Consider the following 20559-nt stretch of genomic DNA (forward strand, 5'->3'; position numbering starts at 1 on the left):
ATTCATAGTCATGCAAAACAAGTCTTTGCTCTCATAGAATTGGTAAATTTTCTTTTAAAATGACATTATCATATTGGTGGTTTAAGTACTTCTAAACATACTTCAACTATTTAAATTATATGAAAAAAGTCATTGTACCAAAAATGAAATTATTTGTTTAAAATTATTTACAGATGAGAGAATTAAATATATTGAGTTATGTTACTCTCTCCTAGGTAAAAATATATGTTATGTATGTATATGTGTATGTGTATGTTTGTATGTGTATATATGTATGTGTATGTACTATATATATGTATATTTGTATAGACATGCATTTTAATGATATATATTTAATCAGACTTTTTTAGAGGATTTACACTGGGAAGTTTTATGTCCATTTGTCATAATCATGAGTCATGAGTGGAGAATCTCAGTAGAGCAACTGTATCCTTAAGAGTAACCTATTGACAAGCGAGTGAGAAATGTTCTTAGTGACTGATGTGGAAGGGCTCTTTGTGGGTGGAACTGTCACTGGGCTGATGGCCCTGGGTGCTGCAAGAAATCAGGCTGAGGAAGCCACATAGAATGAGGCAATATGCACTTTTCCCCCATGGTTTCTATATCAATTCTTGACTGTAGAATTTTGAGATCCTGCCCTGACTTCCTTTGCAGACATGATGACCATATATGCAAGCAAAATAAACTTGTTCCTCCCCAACTTGCTTATGCACATGACATTTTCTAATAGTAATAGAACCCCCCAAAAGACATCACTACTTTTTATGTTTAATTGCTTATAAGTACTGTTGCCTGCTGGCTGCCACAGAACATTTCTTTTTTATTAATTATTTTCGTTTTCATTTCACATGATATCCCCCTTCCTGGTTACTGCTCCACATCATGCCCATCCCATTTGCCCTCTCTCCTTTCCCTTTTGCATCTATGAGAGTACTCCAGCCACTCACCAATGTCTGCCTCATCACTGCTCCAGAATTCCTCTATGCTGGGGCATCAAACTTCCACATGACGGAGAGCCTCCCCTCTCACTGACATCAGGTAAGGTTATCCTCTGCTACACATGTTTCTTTTCTTTAATTGAACAACTTTATTTTAAAACACAAAGATAAACTTGCAGATTTTAAGTATTTTTGTATAAAAGTATAAGGATACATTTTTGTCCGTGCTGATTTATTTTTAAAAGGGTTTGATAATATGCGTTAAGATCTTACTACTTACAGTGAGCATAAAGTACGTGTAAAACAGATGTAACCTGGAATTGGTCAACGTTTTCTTGGTGTGTAAGGATTAAGCAAAATGGTTTTTTTTTCTTTTTCTTTTTTTTTTTCTTGAACTTCAAATAGTCTGTGAGTTGTTTCTGGAGTGTTCAGAGCTTTCTGGGGTTAGTATCCAATTATCAGTGACTACATATTATGTCTGTTCTTTTGTGACTGAGTTATTTGACTCAGGATGATATTCTCTATATGCATTCATTTTCTAAAGAATTTCATAAGATCTTTTTTTTTTTTTTTCTGATAGCTGAGTAGTACTCCATTGTGTAAATTTACCACAATTTTTGTATCCATTCATCTACTGAAGGACATCTGGGTTCTTTCCAGCTTCTGGCTATTATAAATAGGGCTGCTATGAACATTGTGGTGCATGTGTCTTCGTTGTATATTGGAGTGTCTATGGTGTAAATGCCCAGAGGTGGAATAACTGAGATTTCAGGTAGTACTATGTCCAACTTTCTGAGGAAGCGCCAGAATGATTTCCAGAGTGGTCATCCAGTCTTGTTTCTTATGGTATTATATAACAATTTGTATTTTTATCATCACAAGGATAATTTTGGACACAAATGAGGCCATATGTTTTGTTTGAAAGGTTATATGTCTATATTGTCAACTGCCCAAAGATCTTTTCCATTGTGTGAGCACATTGACCGAGTAAAACCTTCCCTGACAGTGAAAAAGTGTTTTTGCCGTGTGCAAGAGGCCATTTGTCAAATCTGACCTTTTCTGTGAAACAGCTGCAATTATTAGTTGATTCAAGTGTCAAAAACCCCATCATAAGATAAGGAAGTCAGCTGTGTTTTTTTTCTCCTTATTTGATAATAGGTTTCAGAAAGAGTTATAGAGGGTTTTGATGTCTCTGTCTAAGTTTGAAATCTCAGCCAGAAATGTGCCCAGAACAATTTAGATGGCCACCTTTGTTGAACAGACTGATGTATCACAATCTCTGTTTCCTTATAGATTGTTCATGAAGCAGTAATAAACTCTCTGAACCACATATCATTGTAATTTATGGAGTATCAGGTCCTAAGCAGGGGACACCATTTTTTTCCCTAAAACTTCTCTGGATGCCATTAGTTTTTGGAATATGTAAATATGAATAAGCAATAAAATAAAATGTGAAGGTTTTATTTAAATGCCCAGATACAGATTCTGTACTTCACGTGTTTACCAGTGATGTATAAGTGACTATAGAATAAAACAGCACACCTTTCTGGGACCAACAGTACAACAAACAACAAAAGCTTCTGAAAGGAACAAAACCCCTAGGGGAAACCTCATCACAGAAAGACCAGTGGGAGCAGTAGAAATTTATGCTAATCAAAAAAGCCTAAACATTTTTCTGTGCATTTCACTGTGCTTATTTTATAGTTACAACCTGTACCAAGAAAATGAAGGCTCACACAGTTCTTTATAGAGATGATCATCCAAAGCAGAGATATTAAGGAATATAGATTTTATTGATAAAAGAAAGTATAAAATACCAGCCTTATGCCCAAAACAATTGACAATAGGAAAATGAGCTGAATGTAAGAAAAATGTAAAGGCAAAAAAGTGACTTGACATTAAAATAATAGCATGTGAAATGTTTAAGGCAAACTTACATGATTTGAAAAATCCTGGCAAGAAGGTACTGTGCTTTGCAATCATGAGCAACATTGGCTTAATTGAATGGAAGACTAAAATTATCTTTGGTTCCATTTCTGTTTTAATATTCCACATTGAATGTAACAATTGACAAAAAACTTAACGTAATTACACATTAATTATGATTTTATCTACATGAGAGTACCACATAACAAATGCATTGGAACAAAATTGACGTGAGTTTTTAGCTACATGCAAAGAACTTACCCCTCCCTAGAAGAATTGCATTATGCTTAAGGGCATTGTGGATTTATTCTATCTTTGTTCTCTGTATTGTACTTTAAATCATGAGCAATCCCATACAAATGAGAACTGTGAACAATGGTGCTTAATAATCAATCAGTGGGAAATTATTGCAGCTGCTTTGTAAGCTCTGTAATTGCTGGTGAAAATACTAAATTCACCTTTTTAACTGTCATTTTGAAATAAATGGAAAAATGAGAACTGCTCAAACTAAATCATTTACACTTCAATTTGTGACAATAAACATCACAATGTTTTTTTTTTTTTTTAAAAAAACTGAAAGTGGCTGAGACCCCCTTTAAAACATTATTGGCCTTTTCTATACCATGTTGCTCTTAGTATAGCAGCAGGAGCCTCTGATCCTGTACTTATTGTTTGATACCAGAGAAGTCTAAGCTTTCAGGCTTTCCCAACCGCACGACTCAATGCTGTAATTATAGGAATTCCTCCATCATACTCATTGTCATCATCCCCTCTCTGGATCTGTCATCACAACCTAATGTAGGACAGACATTCATCTTTGCAAGCATCCTCTTGCTATGTAGCAATGGTTCCTTCAGTGGCAGGCATGTCAGCCCATGCTGTAAGCATCAGCCTCGGCTGCAGGTCCATTCACATTTGATTCTCTTTTGACTTCCACCATGATCGCTGCTGATAGTTAGGAGTTCATATGCTTCTTTGTTTAATTTTCAATTAAGGAATTAAAAATGCATTGCGAGATAAGACAAAGACATATGCTTTACTGTGTACACATGTGGGGAAATAATGTTTATAAGATTCTAGGATTTACTTTCCAATGGCAGGTTATAGAAATATTTTATGTTATTATTCTGAAGAATACCTTTGGGCAGAAAAAATGAGAACAGAGCCTCGGGAAGTTGACAGAATGAATCACTTGACCTTCACAGGTGTGTACTACTTCATTTAAGCAGAGACACTAAATGCCACTTAGTAAAGACAATTTATGTATATACTGAAAGGATTTAGTCAACATTTTTATTAAATATATATGTATTTCTGCAGTTATTTGCAATTCATCACAGAGCAACTTGTTCATTTGGATCTTTCTTTGTATGTGTGTGTGTGTGTGTGTGTGTGTGTGTGTGTGTGTGTGCGTGTTGGTGCACATGTGTGTGTGTGTGTTTTATTGGATACTTTTGTATTTACACCTCAAATATTATTCCCTTTCCCTCAATTCCATCCCTCCCTCCTATTGCCTCCATGAAGGTGCTCCCTCTCCCACCTCAGCACCTTGACATTCCCCTACACTGGAAAAGCAAGCCTTTGCTAGACCAAAGGCCTCTCCTCCCATTGATAATTTAGCTATTTATTAATAGTATATTTGTAATACTATAAAACAATACATTTGAGGTCTATATACATACTGAATAAACGGCAATCAATATATTTGTACATAGCACACATCGTTGGCATTATTCCTCTTAATTGCTATGGTTTGCAAAATTTCAAGTGTATAATAAATCTGTATGCTTTACTGGGCAGTAGATAATTTTTTTTCCATTTCCTCTCTACAGAAGTTCCTTCACACCAGCATGTCACCGAGAGTATTTGAGTTTAAAAACTCAAGCTGAGAGTTCATGCATTCTCATTTCAAATAAGACAGCAGAGAGTTAATACAGGTAACAGAAACAAAATAAGGGTGTGGATGTATTTCCTTAACTAAAACAATGCAGTGACAGCACATTTAGTATCTTGAGTGTATAGGCTTTTTTGTACCTCTCATCTCCCTTGATGAGTACAATCACCCTCCAAAATTACTAGGAGTATGAAAGTGACTGGGATAATATGAAATTTAAAGATGTTCAGCATCTTTCCTGGGGAGATGTAGGTGGCACACATAGAGCTTTACATCTGCATCCACTCATCCTCTAGCCAGGGCTATGTCTGTTTCTCACCCTGTGCCCTTGTATAATTGGAAATGGAGGCCCTCAAACTCATACGCAGAATTTCATTTACAGAGACAACAGAATAAAGAAAGTTGTTTTCAGCATAAATCTTTAGCGACCTTGATTTTTTTCCAAAGGTTGTAAAGGTGTTATTTCTATAATCTGCCAAACATAATTTGCTAGAAATACATTTAATGCAAGGCCAAGCCAAAAGTTCTCATATATTCTTGCAAAATTAAAATAATTAAATGGTTTCGGTAGGGAATGTAACCTCTACTGGTTTTAAATCATTCAAATATTCAATGTTTTGCTTTGGAGCCGTTCTAGGAGTTCAATCTCCCATGTCTCCTTGCATTTCACTGCTACCTAAGCTGGATAATACAAGACTCATGAATTAACTGCGTGTAAAAGTTACTTAAACTTTTTCAATGTATCTATCTTATTGTGTCACATATGTATTATCTGAGTTTTCTTTCTGTTATGATAAACACCAGGACTAAAATCAACTTGGAGGAGCAAGGATTTATTTCTATTACCCTTTCAAGTCAAAGTCCATTAATGAAGGCAGTCAGGGCAGAAACTGAAGCAGGAACAAATACAGAAGCCACATAGCAACAAGGTTTTCTATCTACTTGGATCATGTTCTTACATACATATAGCCCAGGATAGTCTACCTAAGAGGGTCAACATCCAAAATGGGCTGGAATCTTCTGTATCAGTTAGCAATGAAGACACTTCCCTACGAATATCCAAGGGGAAAAAAAAAACTCTACCCAAAAAATCCTTATTGCTATGACAGGAATTTTAAATTCATGAAATTTCAACCATAGGCAGAAATCATGATCACGGCTGTCAACATGCCAATGTGAAAAGAAGAAAGTTCACAAATTCTTACCCAAAGATAAAGAGCTGCTGACTGTTGGTAGTGACTGCTGGCGGGATAATCGATTCTTATCAGAGGCCAAACTTCTGATAGATTATCCATTTCCTAGTTGTCCCTAAGCACATGTTCACAAGAGTAGTACTAAATAGTCTCAGTAGTTTGCATGTGTTTATATTCTTCTACATACATGTATAAATGTTTGTACAAATAATTAATATATAATTATAGATGAGATGTCATAAATATGATAGGAAGTGGGGAGGATGAGAGAGAAGTTGTAGAGAGGATGTAACCAATGTAGATAATGTAAAGACTATAGCTATATATAAAATATTAAAGATGTAAATAAAAATGCTGGCATAATGTGTTGGATAGATGTTTGTTTTAAGGAACAACTCGCAAGCAACAGGTTATGTATTATAATTATAATAAAGACCAGATAATTAGACCTCTTTTCCTTTTATGTAAATAATATGAAATAAATATGTAAATGAATAGTTTATAAACAAATTAATATAAAAGATTCATTGTTTGATGGTATTCTTTTTTAAATTGATCAGGAAATTACATTTGAAGAATTGCAAATTATACAGCAATTCAGTGGGATTATATGCATTTAACAGCCCAGTACAGAACTTGGATTTTCCCCTCTGTAGCAAGCAATTTGTTCAAGGTGAAGAGTCTGACTTAAACACATGTGAGATTTGCATATTTCCTAGAGGCTCACATTAAATCCATCCAGCAGACTAATGACCTTGCCACCAGCTCCCTCCCAGAAAACTGACATTCACATTTGTAAGGTTAAATAAAATATATAACAGGAAAGCCAAAATGTAGAACCACTATGAATCAAAGACGCATGTCATAGGTATTCTCATCTTCACTGCACAGTTAAAACTTTGGATAATGATCATGTTATGAACAATATCTTTTTATGTGAATTGTCTGTACATTGAAGCTGACAATTCAAGTTTGGGAGGACACACTGAAATAATTCTTTTTTACGTATCAGATGGGCTTTTAAAAATGAATTATTCTTGGTTATGATCTCGAGAAGCATGCATTGATTCCCCCCTGGCACTGTAGATTTTGTAGTCTGTGAAGATATTATCAGAAAGCAACAGCGTGTCACCAAGGTATTTTACGATAAAATGTGGACTAAGTTGCAATGCAGTAGAAAACTCACCCATTTATTTTGAAGAATTATAAGAATATTATTAGTGAATTATGGTATGAGAAAAAGATACTTAACCACATTTAAATAGTCAATACATTAAAATTCTCATCTATTGTGATTTTTTAAGTGTCTATACCTCTTCAGAACAATTTAATCTTCACAAAACATCATATTTTATATCATAGATCTATTTCCATGTCTATATCTCTAGAAAATAACATCAATAAGTAAGAATACACTAAATTTATTTTAACATTCTAAAAATCTTGTTTCCATAGTTTCAATGTGTGTGTGTATGTGTATGTATGTGTGTGTGCGTGCATGTGTGACAGTTACATGCATAAGTTCAGGTTCCTGCAGAGACCAGAGGCATAATGTCCCTGGAATTGTAGTTACAGATGATTGTGACCTTTCTGATTATTCCTGCTCAGAACTAAAAATCTTGGGTCCTCTGGAAGTTCAACCAGTATTCTTTTTATTTTTATTTATTTTTTGATATTTTATTTATTTACATTTGAAATGTTATTAACTTTACGGTTTATTCACCTCAAACCCCATAACCAGCCCCGCCTCTATGAGGGTGCTCCCCCACCCACCTACCCACTCCCACCTAACTGCCCTGGCATTCCCCTAGACTGGGGACTGAGCCTTCACAGGACCAAGGACCTCTCCTCTCATTGATGCCTGACAATGCCATCCTCTGCTACATATGCAGCCGGAGCCATGTATCCCTCCATGTATACCCTTTGGTTCGTGGTTCAGTCCCTGTGAGCTATGGGGGATCTGGTTGGTTGATATTGTTGTTCTTCCTATAGAGTTGCAAAGCCCTGCATCTCCATCAGTTCTTTTCCTAACTTCACTGGGGTCCCTGTGCTCAGCCCAATGTTTGATTTTGAACATCCACACCTGTATTTGTCAGGTCCTAGTGGAGCTTCTCAGGAGACATCAACATCAAACTCCTGTCAGCAAGTACTTCTTGGTAAACATAATAGTGACTGGGTTTGATGCCTGTATATGGGGTGGATCCCCAGGTTGGGCAGTCTCTGGATGGCCTTTCTTTCAGGTTCTGCTCTACACATTGTCCCCATATTTATTTTAGACAGGAGCCATTCTGGGTTAAAAATTTGGTGATAAATGTGTGGCTCCATCCCCCAAATGGGGGCCTTGCCTAAGCTCTGTATAAGGTCTCTTCAGGTTCTCCCTTTTCTTTGTTTCAGATAATGCCATCCCATTTAGGTCCTGGAAGCCTATTGTTTTCCTGGCATCTTGGCCTTTCTGATGGCTACCTCCAGTTTCCCATGCCCCATTGCCACAAACCTGTATATAAAAGTCCTTCCTTCACTCAGAGAACTCAGAGATTCTGAGTTGGTGCTTAGCAGCCCCTCTAAGTTCATATGCACTCTACCCCATGTTAGCTGGAAGAATGGTGTAAATTATTTGTTCCGATATGAAGTAATGGAGTTAAACTACTTACATTTAAATTATCAACAGGAACTACGGTTTTTTTTGTTTGTTTGTTTGTTTTTGGTGCAGAAACAAGCACTTGGTATGCAGAGGCATGAGGATCTCTGTGGGTTCCAGGCCAGCATGGTTTCGGGTAAGCCAGATACAAATAGGAAAACCATGACTCAAAACACCAAAACTTCTCTCATTGAAGCCAGACTCTGGGAGAATATGTGCTTAACCCTGGAGACACTTGAGGCCCCAAGGAGGTGAGAGGTCTGGTGGGAGAGAGCTCCTTCTCAGAGGACACAGGGAGAAAGAATGGGATGAGGAACTGTGGGAGGAGGAGCAACTGTCATGTAAGTAAATGAAATAATTAAAATACAAAATGATTTTATATCATTTTATATTTTATATTAACAATAAGCAGAGGCAACAAGCTCAAAACTTTGGAAGGTTTTTGGTATAGTGTGGCAAACTTGTTCAGTATTGTGTGGTAATAATGTCTTCACAATGAAGGAGAAGAGGCAGAGTGATGAATAATTAATTCTCTCTCCAATAGCACTTATAACTTTCAGTTACACTGCTGTTTCATCTTAATATTCATTAAATAATTCTATGCAGATTCTAAAACTCTCCTCATAAACCGGTGCCAGCAAACCTTCAGAGATGCTTCTTCTAATTACAGAGATTATTTTTTAATTGTCTCTTGCAATTTCAAAGGAAAAGCAGGCCAAATCACAGATCATAAGTTTCTACTATGACATATCTCCAAACACAAAGATGAGATCTGTGTTCAATAGTTTTATTTCTAGCCAAGAGACCACTAATTTTATTGAAAGTCTTTATAAAGATCCAAAAGGTGATATCCACGGCCTTGAATATGGTTTTAGTAGATTATTACTTGGCAATTGTCATATTATTTCGAGACATTTGATTGAGTTGTGTGTGAAAATTTAAATTTTTTACATACTCAATAGTTTTGTTGATAATACACTTTAAGGGTCAGGGATATTCTTATAGAACTTGGATTATAAGGACATGAATTTGTGTGGTACTTTGATATTATTATTATTGGATGTGCTTTGTATTTATATTTCCAATGTTATCCTCTTTCCCCTAATTACCTTCCCCTTCACCTCCTTTTGCTTCCATGAATTTCCTCCCTCTCCCAACCACCGTCTCCAACTCAGAACATTGGCATTCCCATGCCTTCACATGTTCAAAGGCCTCTTCTCCCATTGATGCCAGACAATGCTAGTCTCTGCTACATATGCAACTAGATCCATGGGTCTCTCCCTGTGTACTCATTGGATGGTGTTTTAGTCCCTGTGAGTTCTGGAGGGTTTAGTTAGTTGATAACATTGTTTTTCCCATGGAGTTGCAAACACCTTCAGCTTCTTCAGTCCTTTCTCTAGGTCCTTCATTGAGGTCCCCTTGTACAGTCCAATAGTTAGTTGCAAGCATCCTCAACTGCATCTGTATAACTCTGGCAAAGCCTCTGTGTGGGCATCCATATCTGGCTCCTGGTAGCAAGCACTTCTTAGCATCAGGAATAGTGCTTGAGTTTGGTGGCTGCATATGGGCTTTATACCCAGGTGATGCAGTCTCTGGCTGATCTTTTGTTCAATCCCTGCTCCTCTATTTGTCCTTGTATTTTCTCTAGTGAGTGTTTTGTTCTCTCTTCTAAGAAGGACTGAGACATTCACCTTCTGGCATTTCTTATTTTTGAGCTTCATAAGTTGTCTTTGATCCACTTGGAGTTGAGCTTCATACAAGGAGATAAGAAGACTGATTTGGATTCTTCAGCATGCTGAATTCCAGTTGAAACAGAACCATTTGTTGAAGATGCTGTCCTTTTTCCATTGAATGCTTTTAGCTTCTTTGTCAGTGATCAGGTGACCATAGATGTGTATAATCATTTATGGGTCTTCAATTTTGTTCCATTGATATACATGCCTTTCTCTGTACCAATACCATGTGGTTTTATCACGATTGATCAGTAATAAAGCTTGAGAACAAGGATAGTGATTCCCCTGGAAGTTTTTTAGTGTTGAGAATAGTTTTCAATATCCTAGGTTTTTGGCAATTCCAAATGAATTTGAAAATTGCTCTTTCTAACTCTATGAAGAATTCCATATGAATTATGATGGGGATTGCATTGAATCTGCAGATTGCTTTTGGCAAGATGGCCATTTTTACTATGTTGATCTTTCCAATCCATGAACATAAGATATTTCTATCTCCTGAGATCTTCTTTAATTTTCTTCTTCATAGAATTGCAGTTATTGTCATACAGATCTTTTACTTGCTTGGTTAGGGTCACACCACAGTATTTTTCAGTACTGGTGACTATGGTGAAGGGTGTCAATTCCCTAATATCTTTCTCAGCTTGTTTACCCTTTGAGTAGAGGAAGGCTACTGATTTGTTTGCAGTAATTTTCTATGTAGCCAGTTTGCTGACATTGTTTATCAGCTGTAGGAATTCTCTGGTGGAGGTTTTGGGGTCACCTAAGTTTATTCTCATATTATCTGCAAATAATGATATTTTGACTTCTTCCTTTCCAAATTGTACTTGTTTGAATGCCTTTTGTTGTCCAATTGCTTTGACTTGGACATACAGTACTATATTGAATAGGTAGGGGGAGAGTGGGCAGCCTTGTCTAGTCCCTTTTTAAGGGGTATTGCTTCATGTTTCTCATCATTTAGTTTGATATTGGCTAATGGGTGTGTTACCTTAATACACAGAAACTGCAACAGTAAGAGTATATTTTAAAGCTCTATAATCTTCAATAATACATTTATGCATTATTTGAGGTATAGAAACAATACTAGCAAACATATAAGATGTTAAAAATATATTTAAGAAAGAGTTTAGTGTATAGTCAGTCTACAACAGTTTTTGGGATATACTACTTAGAATCAGACTCATGGGGCTTTACACTCGTGTTACCTGTACAAATGACATATAATGAGGATTTAATCATTTATAATAATTATGTTATAGAAAAGACAACAAATGATCATTTAAATATATTAATTCAATATAGGAAATATTATAATGTTATATGGTATGGATTCACAGAATGTTAGCCAATATTTTTTAACTGGGGCTATATTTATATTAAACGTGAAAGATCTAAAATCAAATATAATATCAATTGCAAAACACATCGGTATCCCACAAAAGAAAACTAGCCTGTTTAAAAATTATAAAAAGGAATTATTAGAAGGAATGTTATTTATAATGAATGAATCTAAAATCGATGCCAGCATGTTATTACAAACATGCAGATGATTGAAAGCTCTCATTTTAGGACTTATAAGTTTTATTTATAATGTACATATTAGATATGAGGCAGCTGTTTTGTGATTCATAATTTTCATTAAATCAAACTTTAATTAAAAAGTTTCCACCTTGAGACACCTTCCTCTGATATATCTCTATCACTCTGTTTGCCTGTTTGTGACAGTATTAAATGTCATGCTGAGAAATGTTAGCCTACCATATGGATAATTGTATACTTTAAGACTTCTAATGGACAGATGTATTTTGGCATAAATTTTAATATTATCTGTGATTTAAAACATAACTCTTTAGTAAGTTTGTTATTTAGAGATAATGTACATCTATATGACACTGGTTCTATAATACAAGTCGTATGAATGGTAAATATGCATGAAATCATTAATAAATAGGAGTGTTCCATCAAGCATAGTATCTTAGTTGAATTTCTAACAGAGCATTTTGAGACAATAGGTTATGTTGTTCGGTCTCATATATATAAGCATGTAAGGGGAATGGTGCAGGAACTGCATCACATGATATATAAAGGTTGTTGTTAACAGGGACTGAACTTTATGGAGACATCATAAAGAAGATAAAGTATTTTTTAAGAACTGTCTAAGACCTGAGGAATCTGTGCAGTAGCCAACACCCTGGCTTTGTTGAGAGTTTCCACAGATTGATTATCCCTCATTCTGGCTCACAGCTAGATCCAGTCTGCTAGAATCTTGGACTCAAAGAAGAATCAATGACAGGAAAGAAGCTGGAAAGGCAGTTATAGGGAAATGAGGTTAAGATGTCAGTTTTGCATAAAACTGTGTGGCATTTCTAGTATAGTTGAAGCTGGAGATTGGAGAAGATGATAGAAAAAGGGATTCATAGGATGCCCACACTCTACCTGCCACTGTCACTGCTCAGATTCTCAGCAGTCTATTTTGAACATGTCTGCAAGATGGCGTCCAGCCCAGGCTTTGCATAGGAAGTGAATGAAATAGTCAAGTCTCTGCCATTTATGATAGTTCTTGGACTATAGTTTTTAATATATCCCCTTTGTCCTTCATTCCAGCAAAATTTTTCTGGTTGAAAAAGATAGGGTGATGAATTTTATGTTTGGAGAATCATCAGATCATAAATGCTGTGGTGTCTTTCTTCCTGTGTCAACAGGCATAGATGCATCTCATAATATACTGAGGCTCCTGTGTCTATTTTGCCCACTGGTTAGTTGCCACAGCCATAGAAACTTAGAATAAAGTGCCTACCACTGTTAGTATGCTATAGTTTCTAGATTGTAATTTCTGGAGTGACAGTAGCCATTTTATCCTTGCTGCCAGAAAATACTGATGTGCACATATAGTACATGTTAAGACTTTATCCCTGTTGTCATGACTACTTCATATGGGAGCCCACTCAACAAGACCTAGGCTTCAATGGACATGCTGGCAGAGAGCCCCAGACAATTCTATCTGGCTATCATACTGTTCCCTTAACATTAATACACTGAAAACCATAACCAAAATGCTAAGTCATTATTGTCTAGGACTTCATCTATCTGTTCCTCATACTAACACTGTCTTTGGTGAACGTGGTCAGTTAACATACAATACTATAATATAAAATGTAACTTGGAAACATTTCTCCTATTGTTTTAATGCTACTGTTAAGTACATCTCAGTATATGTAAGTGTGTGTTTAGGATCAATACAGAAGCTCTATACAATACATTAAGCATCCCTATCTCACACTTGTGAACCATACAAGAAGCTTCTTCTTCATAAACTGAGTGGAGGGAGTGTCTTTAATCTCACATGTTGATGTTAGAGATAGATAGTCTACAATGAGGCAGTACAGCAATTAAATATATTAACTGAGATTGTCTTCTGCTATTGAATGCCCTTGGGCATGTGGGTTGGCTGAGGATATAAAACCAGTGTGACATATTTGCTACATGTATGTTTGTGCTGTATTCAACATCTACTCTGTTTTTGAAATATGTTGCTACTATATGATAAGTAAGTATGGCACTACAGTGACTGAAGACATAATCAAATGCTACCTGTGCCTACCTGTACACTATTCACTGAAGATATTGTTAATTCTACTTGTTTCCCCCAAGGCCATTGGGTGACTACACTAGGGCCTTTCTGTTTGAGTAACTCTTACTTCTATACCAGCATATTAAGCACTAAAATATTGATTGGAGTAATGGATGATTCAAGTATTGTTATTATAGTTATGGAGCATAAAGTATTTTGTTTATTAAGATACATTCATTTTCTTTAAAACAGAAGAGACAAACTACACTTTACTGGACTATCACATCTGCCTTTATTCAGGGGTTTAGATGGATTTTCTGAGACAGGGACTAAAGTGCTCTATAATATATTGGCTTTTTTATTGCTGGAAAACAACTTTTCTCAATGATAATAGTATGAAATAAAACACTTAGTGTCTCACTGTTCCCTAGGTCAGAATTCTTTACAGGCATTATTTTTCCCTACTCTGGGTTTCACAGATATTAAAGAGGCCACTCTTTCTAATAAGATTGGAGCTTTGCATGTCCTGGCAGCTTGCTGTTTTTGTTTTCAGACTTGTAAGCAGAGTTCATTTTCTAGTAGCTGTGTGACTGAGACCTCCTTTCGCTAGCTGTTAGCTGAAAGCATTCTTGGCTCCTAGAAGAGAGTCTCAAGTTTTTGATATCAGACTTTCCCGTGGGCCATTACAACAAGGCCACTTGTTTCTCCAATTCAGCATCAGAATTTCTATCAAGGCTCAAGAAAGTCATCTTCCAAGAAAAGCCTCATCTTTTTAAGTGCTCCCTTCATTGGGTAGTTCCCATCTGGAGAATCATAATTTCTAGTATGTGATTAATTAATTTAGGAATCTTGATTATTTTTTGTGAAATGTCTTCTGTTTACCAACATTACACTGGCACAGTGAAAGTAGTATGCTCTGTCTGGCCATATCTGCAGGAAAGAATTTTACAGGGAGGAACCAAATCTAGCAATGATTATTAAAACATTCTTAGACTTTACTGCGTGTCTCTGTATCTTTATGTACCAAACACTTGTATTATTCAGCCTACTACAGTGCTCGAGGGTTTTCCTCATAACATAATACAGGGAGTCATAGGCACAATTATAGCACCCACTGGGAAAGGAAATGCATTACATCTATTGGGATATGAAGAAAAGAAACAAACAGATTGGTGAAGATATCATCTTTCTTATATATTTAATTTTAATTTTTAATTTTTATTTTTATTCTTGCCCTATATATTATATCCTGACTACAGTTTCTCTCCACACATCTCTGTTCTCTCCCCTGGCCTCTCTGTCCCCCAATCCATGCCCACCCTATTTCTGTTCAAAAAAGAGTGGGCCTCCAAGATACATCAACCAAATATTGAATAACAAGCTGTAATAAAACCAGGCACATACCAGCACACTGAGGAAGGATGAGTCAACCTAGTAGGAGAAAAAGGGTGAACACCAAGGTGTGAGAGGTATCAGGACATCACCTTTTCCACTAGTTTGTCTTTCTGTCAGCAAGAGAATGGAAAAGATGAGAAGAGTAGTGATAATAACAAATTGTGTTTCCCATTTGATGCAAAAGTTCAATGAACAGTGAATTGGGAGTCGAAAGTCAAGGCACAGGCATTGTATAGTTTTGGATGGGGCTCAGCTATTTTGATGAAGAAGACTTGATGAATTCTTAAAAGACAAATCTTATCCACAAATTGCAGGAAATGTTGCCATATGCTGCCATTACATTTTGAAAATGAATAAAATAAAGTGTATGGAATACACTAACTTCACACATTGGGCCAAAGAAAGTTAGCTATTGTTAAGTTAATCTGTGGTATCATAAAACTCAAATTCTCTTATGTGTACCTGAGACTGTTCACTCTGCTGACTCACAGAACAGAGTTAATGGTATCAAAATTAACTATGTTTTCATTTACCTCTGTACCACGATTCGCACCATTCTTTGTTGGATGCAGTAGAAATCATCCAGGAGACTGCTGATTGTTCTTACGGGAAATAACCATAGTTATATGCAGGAATCTCAAGCAAAAGACAAAGAAAATCTTTTATCTCTTGGTTATTGTGGCCATGCAGTTTTCAAGCTGCCAAGGAAGGGAAATCAGGACAGGTCTCAGCATGAGTCCAACATTCTCAGAGAGGGCATATGAAGATACAAGTCCAGTCTGAGATCAAAGGACTGAGAATCAGGTGATTTCTGCTACCCAAAGGCTTTAGAAACTGACGTCCATGCTCCAGAGAAGAATGTGCACACTTTTCCTCTAACTTTTTTGGTCGGTCCCTCTGCAGATTGCATGCTGCTTACATGAGCTATGAATCATTCTTACTCTGTCTATGGATTCTAAGGTCAGGCATTTCTAGAAACATCTTATTAGACGTACCCAGAAATAATCTTTTATCTGCCATATGATTGTCTCTCAATCCAATCAAGTTGGACTTATCATTAACCATTAAGGTAAATGGCATTTTCACTTTAAAAAAAAAAACATGAAATTTGAAATATTCTTTCGATGTTCTGTAATCAACCCTTTAATTAGATAAAATCTTTACATCAAAACTATTTTAATTTTTAATACTTTGGAGGTCTGCATATAAGATATATATCACATGTACATACACATATACATTTACAGGTGCATACAATTTTGTATATACTTTCAATTCACAGTCTTTACTGTTAATGAATTTAGTCTCTGAAACACTAATGGAAACTTGAGACACATCTTACCTTGTCTCCTTTTTGTTTATTATTTATTTTCTTTCACATAGAAGGTACAGAGTAGGTGATTGCTTTCTTTCTCCATCCAGCAACATGAGCTAACACAGCTGGTCACTGCATTTGTGAGCAATTATAGATAGTAACAAAAAATTTATCTTCTAAGTTCACATTATTAATATTTCTTAACTAACCCATTTTTTTTTGATCTATGGTCTGGGCATTACATATAAATATGGCTTATTAGCTCATTTGATTTTCAGTTTCATTAGACACCCAAATTCTCTCTAGCATGTGACTGACTGGAGGAACTGGTATGCATGACTGGCTACATGGCAGAAGGTAAACTGTGAAGAGCAGTAGTGTAGACAGAATCCTATGCATTTTCTGTTTCCACCTCGACTTGGGATAATAGTATTTTACCAGCAGAGTTCACAGACATTCTGACCTTCAGGGTGTGTCCATTTACCTCCTTGAGGGATACAACATATGAGTCTATGGATTGGTGTCCCAGGTTTCAAAATTCTAATTTTATGAGTAATACTTGATAGTGCTCAAAGCATTTGGCAGCTGTGCTTTTAAGAATTATGTTATATTTTAAGGCAAGCCTAGTGTTTAGTACAATAGTGGCTTAAAAATAGCATTGTGGTTGGAGGTGAGATATAGAGGCTTTGCTTGGAAGTATATATAATCATTTCATTGCTTTTTGCAGGTGATGAATCACAGGGTGTGATAGATCTAGGCTACGGTTCTTAAAAGCTCAGAGCCCATCACCTCTTGTTGTGAGCACTTAAGTTAATGCTTTCTCATGCTGGGCAAGCTTATTTTAGTTTAATAGAAGAAAGCTGGAAATTTCTATGCTTGTTTATCTATCTCTTATTTATCAGATTAAAACAGGCTGAGCAGTGATCTGTGTAGTGCCAGAAAAGGACAGAGCCTGGTAACCAGCATGGTTACTCATTGCTTACTCTTCACTGTTTGATGTTAATTAAGATGACTGTCATTGCTTATCACGTTGTCTTTGAAATCAGTTACTTTGATCGTAAGATTGTTTTTAATTTTAATGCTTTTGAAAGATCCTCTCTTCTCTGGTCAGACACATATTTAACAAGGCACATCCTGTCCATAATTAAACAGTGCAGTAGTTCCAATGCACAGAAAAGCTCTCCCTTCTCCATTGTCACTAACATATTTTAATGGAATGTCTTTTTTGCATATGAATCTACATCTGTGACTATACACTTCAGAACACCTTCAAAAATACTTAGAACTGAAATATGCTCATTTTAATCAATGATTACTATGAATTAATTTATCTTCTACACTCATGAACATTTACTGCATCTTTTTCTTTCAAGCAAGTGGAATGCTTCACATATTACCCCAAAACACACATCTCCATTGTCATTTTAGATTCTTGGAGGACTTCAAGCATTGTCTTGTTATTAAAAGATTTTCATTATATTCTCCTACCATGGCCTTTTTATAGTTTTTTTTCTCAGTAAGTTTTAGTGTTTAGTTAATTACTTTTTTGTGTCAAGTGACTTAGAACACATTTTTTAAATTACAATAGTTCACCATCTAAAACATCTGTAACTTGAGTTCATTATGACTTTCTAGTATTATATAGTTTTAACATATTCCAACTGGAAGAGTTATAAAAATATATGATATTTATAATTCTATTTTTTTTTTTGCTAACACAAGGACTGACATATGACCCCCACCAGTCTCATACCTCCTGGTCTATCATACATAAAAGTGGATCTCTGTAATAGTGGCTTTGATAGAAGTTGAAGCAATAAAATAATTGAAAAACACATTATACAGGACTTTTCCCTCTTTCTCCACTTTGCAGAAAGTTTATTACTTGATAATATGTATTCAAGCAGAATAGTCAGATTTTTTTTTTGAGGTAGACTCTTTATGGCTTCTCAGGTATGGCGCTCAGGAGCTCTTGGTGGCACAGGCTCATTTCCCCTTCACAACCACAGGCTTCTGGCTCAGAATAATGGCACTGGCCCTGCAGATGTTGGCAAAGCACAGATTGGGGCCCCACTTGTTTTTCTGGATTATTGGCTTGATGCTGCTGGGGCAGTGCAAGCATTCCTGTTGAAAATGGTCCTCACGCAAAAAAGTAGCAGGTTTTTTTTTTTTTTTTTTTTTTTTTTGTTATTTGAAATGAATTTGCAAATTACTCTTTCTAACTCTATCAAGAATTGAATTGGAATTCTGATGGAGACTGAATTGAAGCTGTAGATTGCTTTAGACAAGATGGCCATATTGTACTCTGTTGATCCTTCTAATCCATGAGCATGGGAGATTTTTCCATCTGCTGAGGTCTTCTTCAGTTTTGTTTCTTCAGAGACTTGTAGTTCTTGTCATACAGATCCTTCACTTGCTTGGTTCGGGTCACACCAAGATATTTTATATTCTTTGTGACTATTGGGAGGAGTATTGATTCTCTAATTTCTTTCTTGGGTTGTATACCCTTTGAGTAGAGAAAGGCTATTATTTTGTTCCAGTTAATTTTATATCAGGCTACTTTGCTGAAGTGGCTTATCATCTGTACAAGTTCTCTGGTGAAATATTTGGGGTCACTTAAGTATACTATCATATCATCTGCAAATAGTAAAAGTTTGACTTCTTAATTTTAATTTTTATCCCTTTGGGATCTTTCTGCTTGCTCTTGCTAGACCTTCCAGTACTATGGGCATCCTTGTCAAGTCCCTGAGCAAAAAACTATTCTCAACAATAAAACAAAGGCCTTCTGGAAGAATTGCCATCCCAGACCTCAAGCTATATTACAGATCAATTGTGATAAAAACTGCATTGTATTGGTACAGAGACAGGCAGTTAGATCAATGGAATAGAATTGAAGACCCAGAAAGGAATCTATACACCATGGTCACTTGATTTTTGAGAAAGGAGCTAAAAACATTCAATGGAAAAAATCACTATCTTCAACAAATGGTTTGGTTTAACTGGCAATCAAAATGCAGAAGAATACAAATCAATCAATTCTTATCCTCTTGTACAAAATTCAAGTCCAAGTGGATCAAGGACCTCTACATAAAACTATAAGAAGAAAAAGTGGGGAAGATCTTAGAACACATAGGCACAAGGGATATTTTCTTAAACAGAAGAACAGTAGATTATGCTCTAAGATCAACAATAGACAAATAGGACCTCATTAAACTGCAAAACTTCTAAAAAGCAAAGGACACTGTCAAAAGTACAAAACGGCAACCAACAGATTGGGAAAAGATCTTTACGAATCCTACATCTGATAGAGGGCTAATATTCAACATATATATATATATATATATATATATATATATATATATATATATATATATATACATATCAGAAAGTTAGACTCTAGAGAATCAAATAATCCTTTAAAAAAAGAGATACACAGATAAACAAGGAATTCGCAACTGAAAATACCAAATGGCTGAGAAGCACCTAAAGAAACGGTCAACATCCCTAGTCATCAGAGAAATGCAAAAAAAAAAAAAAAAAAAAAAAAAAAAAAAAAAAAAAGAAACCAAGAGATTTTTACCTCACATTACACATTAGTCAGAATGTTTAAGATGAAAAACTCAGGTGATAGCAGATCCTAGCAAGGATGTGGAGAAAGAGAAACTCCTCCACTGTTTGTGAAGTTGTAAGCTGGTACAACCACTCTGGAATTCATTCTGAAGGTTCCTCAGAAATTTGGATATAGGGCTACCTGAGGACCCAGCTATACCACTCCTGAGCATATACCCTAAATAAGCTACAACATCTTACAAGGACTCATGCTCCCCCATGTTTATAGCAGGCTTATTTATAATAGTCAGAAGCTGAAAAAATCCCAAATGGCCATCAACAGAGGAATAAATACAGGAAGTGTGGTTTCTACTACACTTTTACACAATTGAGTACTACTCTGCTTTTAA

The sequence above is a fragment of the Micromys minutus genome, assembly GCF_963924665.1.
Source record: "Micromys minutus genome assembly, chromosome: 14".
Lineage (NCBI taxonomy): Eukaryota > Metazoa > Chordata > Mammalia > Rodentia > Muridae > Micromys > Micromys minutus.